The sequence below is a fragment of the Nuphar pumila genome, chromosome 16, assembly GCF_984573655.1.
Source record: "Nuphar pumila chromosome 16, dmNupPumi1.hap1.1, whole genome shotgun sequence".
In the NCBI taxonomy this organism is placed as follows: Eukaryota; Viridiplantae; Streptophyta; class Magnoliopsida; order Nymphaeales; family Nymphaeaceae; genus Nuphar; species Nuphar pumila.
In genome coordinates, this window is record NC_143264.1 from 23881048 (window position 1) to 23890053 (window position 9006).

A 9006-nucleotide genomic window follows, 5' to 3' on the forward strand; every position below is an offset into this window, starting at 1 on the left:
ATTGTTACTCATTGGATTCATTAGACTCATTCAAATCATCTCTGCATTATATCATGTGTATCATGTCATTACCTTTCATTTGCTAATCTTCATCTACATATTAGTCCATGTCAGCATCTCACATACACTCTCATGTATATATCTTTATTAGCATTGGCATTGCATAAGTCCCTTTTCATAGATCTCATCATTGAAAATGAAGGCATCCTCCTGTGCATTTCTACATTGCATGTATATTCACATAGGCATTTTTCTTTTTGTTTAACAAGCTTCTTCTATATGCATTTTTATTAGTGTATGCATGTGCACTCTTCATTTGGTACATGCATTATACCTAGGAAAATGCATCTCATGCATACATTAAGTATCAGAAAAATAGTATAAGAAAAAATTTTGTTCGTTTATCTGTGCTTAAAAAAAAATCCTCATATCAAGTGGTAAAAAATGGTAGTTCTTTTCCTACAATATTGCTAACAAAACAAAATATACACTAATAAAATTTTGATGACTGCATGCAATAATGAAACTCTATCACCCATCATCCAAAAATTCACCCCACTAATCAAGTGAAAGAAAAACAGAAGAAAAAATCAAATTCATTCCATAACACATACATAGTACGAGCATTAAAATCATAATCATACAAACTTAAACAAATAAAAATGTAATATCCATACTCTTATTATTATAATTATAGTTTTTCTTATAAATCAAGTACGATAGTATTCTCTCCAAAGCATGTTTGCAATTTGTAAACAAAGATCTTTATTACTTCCTCTCTCGGCACTTCAAGAGATGGATTCAGTTTCTTTGTCAAGATGAACTTAAGTTTCTGTTACTTGTAACATTATTTGGTTCAAACTAGTCAGTATTTTGGTCTTATCCAAGAATAAAATTATGAAGCACACACACTACAGACACAATATTTACTTGTGTATCATACTTGTATCATTGAGGTGTTTTAAGCATAGGAAAATGATATTTCAATAAACCAAATATGTTTCACATCATTCCTCAATGATGATGACAATACTTGAATTTTTTTTTTGGGTGGATGAGCTCCAAGATTTGTGTATTCTTGCAAATGGTATTGCGTTTTTCTAAACGATACTAGGAATCCTATTATATCGGGATAACCTTCATCTACAATGTAGTACTTTCCTATACATATGAAAACATATAAAAAATCATGTCAGTATACCAACTTTTTTAGATTTGAAAATATACCTTGAGGTACTCAGAACGGGTTATCTCTTCTATGTTTACCTTAAAATATGGGTAGAATCGAGAGTCACACTTATTTTTTGTAGAATTCTAGTGCTTGGCATTTAAATTTACTCTGATCCAAGTACACAAGTTGCATATAATACTTTATTAAAATATCTACTAATAGTTTCACCAAAATGCTGAAATACATATTTAATAGCTCGATTGCATTCATTATGTGCCAATGTTAACAAGAAAATGGCAACTTATTCTTCAACCATTACATATTGTCGATCATGTAACAAACCCTTTGTTCGTAATATATTACATAATTCTTGAAATATCTCGGGCTCCATACATAGTAAATAAAAGCAATTTCGATGATTTTCATATAACAAGTCTTATACAACATCCACTCCCTTATAAATGAAATCATGAACAACATTTTTCATATAATTCTTTTTGTATTAGATCACAAGAAGAAGTAGCATAATCCATAATAATAATACAAGTATAATGTCTTTATCTTCATGTCTCATTTTCCCTAATGAAAGAAAACATAATTGTTTGCCAAACATACAAATAAATCAATTTCTTATGATGAAAAAAGAGCATACACATACATTTGAAAGATAATAGCAAAGAAAACATGTATAGATTGCATTGAATCATACACATAATATGAGTCATCAAATATGCAAAATGAAGGGAAGTGCCTTCCATAATACAAAATATATATAAATGTTTTTCATTTTCACCCTGACTAATATAAAAACAGACAAGTTCTTTCATCTTAATAGCTAGGTGCAAAATGATGAGAATGTCTTCTAACTCATTCAAACAATGGGTTCACTCACCTAACTCGTTAAACAACAAAAAGAACATGTATTCTTTCTTTATGGCAAAAAAAACATGATCCTTCCCTTCATTTTTAAATAACCTAACTGCCTTACAAAAGGTTACATTGTCAAAACTCATAGTTTCCAAAATTTCAATGTGTTTTTCTATCTTTGATGTCATCCGCACTCTAATTAACTCTCGCACAACTTCATCAACATTGTTAACTGCATATATAATGAAATCTTCATATTTTCTTTTTCTCTTTTGTCCCTCAATCCTAGCATCCTTCTCAAGAACATTATCAAAATTAGATGGTATATCAACCTGAGTTGTTGCTTTAGAAGATAAGAAAATAAAGTCATCATTATCAAATATGATAGGAATATCTTGTTTCACTTGCTCTTGCATTAGATTTGTCGATGGTAGAACTTTACGAGCACACACTGTAAAAGATTAGGACCCCATCACAGATGAAGTACGGAAACAAAGAGCTATATACTCGTACTCACCAAATGATGTATACCTAAACTTCTTAGGCTTGAGATATGCCTACATATGAGTGCAAAAATCTATTAGTCAATCAAATTATAAATTAAGACATAATACAAATCAAAATCAATTTATTTTTTCATTGCTTACCATAACGTATTTAGTTCATACATCATCATTAACATCAATTTGCTTTGTGTTAGGGTTTATACCACACTACTCAAATTTTTAATCTAATTTATAATCTTATAGTTGGCCTTCAAAGTCTTCATCTTATTTCTTATGCTATCTTTGTTGTACTTTGGACCAAAAATTGTTATGCATTGATTCTCCATATCAGTATATCCTTTACTTGTGAATCCATTGGGTGTCTTCCTTCCATTAGCTACTTGGTCTTTCATTGCTTGAATAATAACATTATCGTGTGCTTTAGTCTATGTATTGTTCTCTTTCTTTTGAGAGCGTTGTGTCTCAGGTATATATACTCTCATCAATGTTAAATATATCTTCAATCATCCCTATTTTCATATTTATAATATGCAAATATATGAATAACATGAGAAAAATAGTTATAACAAAAACATATAAAAAATAATATATTGCAGGAAACCGTCATATGGCATCATTGTTAATTTATAGATATAACTAATTTTATAAATAACAATGAATGCAATAATAAACTAGTACTCCACAAGATTCATGTTGTGTAGTTCATGTTTTCCTCTAAACAATCTATTATTTTTTTCTGCAACATAATAGTCCAAAATTTCATATACATACGTTTAAAAGGTATTGTAAATTAAACAAGCATATAATAAATTCTTTTACAATATATGCCTATAGGTATATAACAAAGCATTATAAACACATCTCAAGTTCTAGAAACCATGGCCTTCATTTCTTGATGCAAACCAGTTGGAACCTGACCTTGAAAATATTCCCTAAAAACCTTCAAGTGAAACTCTAATTTCTTCTTTTCCTCTCAGATTTCCCATAATTCTGACTCATCACAAAAACTCTAGCCCAAAATCTCAATTTTGAATCTAGAATCTTGAAATTTAGAGGCAGCCCTAATTTCGATCAGATTTTAAAACCTGAAGAAAATTCTAATTTTGGATCGTCCAAAAAACCCCAGTTTTTTAAGAACCCTAATAAAGAAAACTCTAATCTTAAAGGAATCCCAGAGTCTCAAACTCTAGTTTTCTGTTTTTTGTACATTGATCTGGTTTCTAATTGAACCTCCTTTATTGTCAATAAACCCTAATCTTATAGGATCTTATATAGGTCAGGTCCAAGTCAAACCTAATCGATTAACATCTCCTAGTTGGAACCGAAAATTGATGCAAAGAATTGAGATTCTAGTTGAATTTGGCCACCAGATCCAATTAATAAGATATTTGCTAAATGATTTTGGATAGTTATTGAGATCGAGATGGATAAAAACTCATATAAACTTGATTTTTTTTATTAGTAAGCTGGGGTCAGGTAGACCCCGACCAGAAAAAATAGGATGCTTGGAAGTAGTCACGCATTGTGTCCTTAACGATCTGGCGTACATCATCACCGAAAAAAATAGGATGCTTGGAGCTTATATCGACGGAAGAAGTTTGTGAGCCATGACTGGAGGAAGCAACGACAGGTGAGGTGTTCATATTACTCCCAAACCCGAACACACGACCCTTTTTGGGTTCACCTGCTGCAGTCACCCATGTTGCAGGATCAAATGATGGATGCTGAGTAGAGTCATCGTCATATCGCTCTATCATTTGTTGCTCATATGCCTCCTACAAAATAATGTTTACAATATGCATTAATAATTAAGAATTACAATATTTATGATAACGTGTATATTACAATGATTATTAATAGAATAAATATATACCATTTTCGTTTTCGCCTTCTTTGATACAAAGTCTATCGTGGTCTTCCGTTTATGTATTTCAACAAACACATCCTTATATGGTACAATGCATTCTTTTTCTACTTTCTGCGAAGTTAAATGATAAAAGATTTAGTTAACAGGTTTGCAACAATACTTATAAAATTGATACATTTTCTTTAGGTGGCTCCCAAAAGTCTTAGATCCATCTGTGTGTAGATGTGCTTCAGGCATTTTCGCTCGATTTTATGCAGCCTTCGCAGAGCGATTTTTAAATGCATCCCCCACCCACTTGTCGCACATTCTCTCCCAATAATCTCTCCTGATAATAATAGGGCCATGGCCCTTCCACTGTAATGGATCATCTATTCCGCCAGATGCTTTTTTTGTTGCAGTCTTCATATTGTACAACATGTCTGCAAATCGATTGGCAGTCACCCTCTGCCACACCTTCCTTGCATCATGTTCCTCCACCGTAGTCGCGAAGCGATTAGAAGCCTATATATATTTTCAGAAAGTTAGTAGACATGACTATAAAAAAAATATGAAACACATTAACTATGACAAACAACTGTATAACGTGAATGAGGACCACAATCTGTCTATCACCTCTTTTGGATACTCTTTCCATTGAGCGACCGGTCCTAGTAGATGTTGAAGAAGTGAATTCTTAATCTCGTGTACTACTTCTTGTAGCTCAAACCTCGTACTGCACATGAATTGGTACACAGTAAATATCAATATAAAAATATTTATAAGATATGCAATAAGTGAAAACAAAATACTTACGGTCGATTATCGATATACACTATTTAAATGAGTCCTCTTATGCCAGACTGAGAAGACTCTGCATTCTGTGTTGGCTCTTGACTTGTATGATCAACTGGTGTAGGTGGGTCATGTACAGGAGAAATATCATTTGTAAAAAAATATGTTAGAAATTCTCAGAATGCACATTTCAACTGATCAAGCATTCAATTAGTTAAATGATATACCTATCAAAGGAGCCCGTGAAGATGAAGGTTGAGCCTGGCTACCACTGGATGAACGACCACTGTAACCTCCACGAACCATATTCTAACAAATAAAAAATGTCACGCAATATATTCAAATAATTCGCATCAAGTATTACAATACATTCAAATAATTCAAATCATTGGAATACTTGCAAATCATTCGCATCATTGCAATACATTCAAATCATTCACATCAAGTATTGCAATACATTCAAATCATTCGCATCAAGTATTACAATACATTCAAATAATTCAAATCATTCACATCAAGTATTGCAATACATTTAAATCATTCACATCAAGTATTACAATACATTCAAATGATTCAAATCATTCACGTCAAGTATTGCAATACATTCAAATCATTTGCATCAAGTATTACAATATATTCAAATAATTCAAATATAAGAACATCAAGTATTGCAATACAACTCATTCATTCACATCAAGTATTACAATATATTCAAATAATTCAAATGTAAGAACATCAAGTATTGCAATACAACTCATTCATTCGCATCAAGTATTACAATATATTCAAATCATTCACATCAAGTATTGCAATACATTCAAATAGAGGTTTGTATTACAAGATTTTGCTCACTAGCTTGAGAATTCTTTCTCATCATTTGTTTGACTTTCATATTCTTCTTCTTCTTCTTCTTCTTCTTCTTCTTCTTCTTCTTCTTCTTCTTCTTCTTCTTCTTCTTCTTCATCTTTTTAGTTCATCAATCAATGACCTTAAATATACATAAAGATTTTGGCCAAGTGAGGTCAGACCAGGGATCAACAGAGACAAAAAAGATTTGGACGCTTCATACACAAGCTTAGTGAAAGGTTGTATGAAGTTACAAATACTGGCCAGCATGAGTATGGAGTTGATCTACCTCCAAATAGATTAAATCCACTTGTACATAGACCGAGTCTAACATTTCTCACTTCCATTGCAAAGTTCTGATTAGTACGATCAAAGTGCTTCCAAGCTTTAGCGTCAACAGGATGCGTGATCTTATCTTTATCGTGTCAAACTTTATTTGCATGTCATCTCATGTGTTTAGCTGTCCTTGAAGACATATACAATTGTTGCAATCTAGAAGTGATAGGAAAGTAGCAGAGCGACTTGTATGAAACTTCCTTTGATCTCATGCTACCATTGCCTCTTGTCTTTGGCTTGAACCGAGAATGCCCACATGACGAGCATGATATGTTCTTTTTTTTATCCTTGAAATACAACATGCAGTGATTTGGACAAGCATCAATTTTTTTATACCCCATACCTAGAGCGTTGATCATAACTTTCGCACGATAGAAATTTTATGGCAATTTCTCATCTTTGGGCAACATACTCTTCACAATCATGCACAAACAGTCAAAACATGATTGACTCAAATTATACTCGGACTTCAAATTCATTAGTTGAAGAATTGCATACAAGATAGTGTGACTCTTGCAACTGTTCCAAAGTGGCTCATTAGCATCTCTAAGTAAATCATAAAATCTACTAGCTGCATCATTTGGTGATTCTTCATCTACTACAGTTCTTACATCACTAGGACTCATAGCAGAACCCAGTTCTGTTCCTGAGACATCAAATATCAAATTCATATATGGATTATCGTGCACCACATTCACCCATGCATCAAAATTATTTCTAAATTCTTCTTCATGAAACGTCTAATTCTAATAATCACTCAAAAACCCTTCTTGTATAGGTGATGTCTAACATCATGAGGTTCTACAAATCGATTATTCTTACAAATCTTGTAGGGACACCTAATTCAACCTGTGGGATCCACTGTACTGACACTTGCCATTGCAAATTCAATAAAACTTTCAACACCATCCATATATTCATGCGATAACTCATTGTCAACTATCCTACGGTACATCCATTCACGGTTTGCAGTCATTTTGTTGTATGAAGTTAAGAATAGTATTCTAATCAGTTAAAAGAGAACCATCAGAATGCTATGATGAAGAAAATATCAAATTTATCATGCAATATATGATGTCATACAATCACAAGAATTATGACACATGCATTGATAACTTAATATTTTCATGTGCAAACTATTCATGACATAATACATTCATTTGAAGCATGCTTTCATTATACAATTTAACATGAAAGTCATAATCAAATTGAAAGTAACTACATGCAAGCATGAATACAATCACATCAAACATTGCAATACATCGAAAGCATTCATATCAAACAAACGTCAAACATGTACCTGCAGCAAATACATTTCAATATCCCGCTAACTACTATCATGTCTAGCATGAAATCCGTACTCCAAAAATAAGAACACTTTTATTCTCATACATTAAAATCATGCTCAACATGATCTTCAAACGCCAACAAAGCAGTCTTAGATATCAATAACTAAGTGAGTGTTTGAACAGTAAAGTGTTACATCCAATAAATTAAATAACATGTGATGCGCTTGCATCACTTACTCACCACAGGTATTTACCCGATTTGCATTATTTTTGTCACTTACTTACCACGGGTGGCAGAGCTCAAGCGGGTTCCATTGAGAAATTTGCAAGAGATACTGTGTTAAAATGAAGTCACCACCTGTCCAAAAAAAAAACCGAGGCAAGGTCGCCCTCCTGCCGGAAAAGCAGGGGGTTGGGGGGCAACCCCCTACCCGAATAAAAAAACGGCAGGAGGGCGTCCCCCTACCGAATAAAAAAATGAGGCATGAGAGCGACCCCTACCGAAAAAAACAAACGAGGCAGGGGTCGCTCCCCTGCCGAAAAAAAAAGAGGCAAGGGGGTGACCCTCTGCTCGAATAAAAAAATGAGGCAGAAGGGCGACCCCCTTCCAGAAAAAAAAATGAGGCACGGGGGCGACCCTCCGCCCGAATAAAAAAATGAGGCAGAAGACGACCCTCTGCCGAAAAAAAAAATGAGGCAGGGGGTCGCCCCCCTGCCCGAATAAAACAATGAGGCAGGTGGACCACACCCCCTGCCCGAATAAAACAACGAGGCAGGGGGTCCACACCCCCTGCCGAGAAAAATAAAATGCGGCAAGGGTTGCCCCCCTGCCGGAAAAAAACAAACGAGGCAGGAGGGTCGACCCCCTGCCAAAAAAATAGAACGCGGCAGGGGGCAACCCCCCTGCCAGAAAAAAAAAATAGAAGGGGCAGGCGGGGTGCGACGGGCGACCCCCCTGTCAGAAAAAAATAGAAGGGACAGGGGGCAACCCCCTTGCCAGAAAAAATAAAATGAACGCGGCAGGGGGCTACCCCTTGCCGAAAAAAATAGAAGGGGCAGGCGGGGTGCGACGGGCGACCCCTCTGCCGGAAAAAAATAGAAGGGGCAGACGGGGGGCGACCCCCCTGCTGGGAAAAAAAATTACCTGCGGCGAGCGGGGTGCGACGGGCGGCGAAACGGGGGGTGACGAGCGGCAGACCGGGGGAACGACGGGCGGCGGGCCGGGGAGTGCGTCGGTCGGCGGGGTGACGGGCCGGGCGGAACGAGGGGCGACGGGTCGGGCGGCGGAGGAAGGCGTCGAGCGGCAAAGGGCGGCGTCGGGAGGGCGGGAGAGAGGAAACAAGAAAAAGGAAA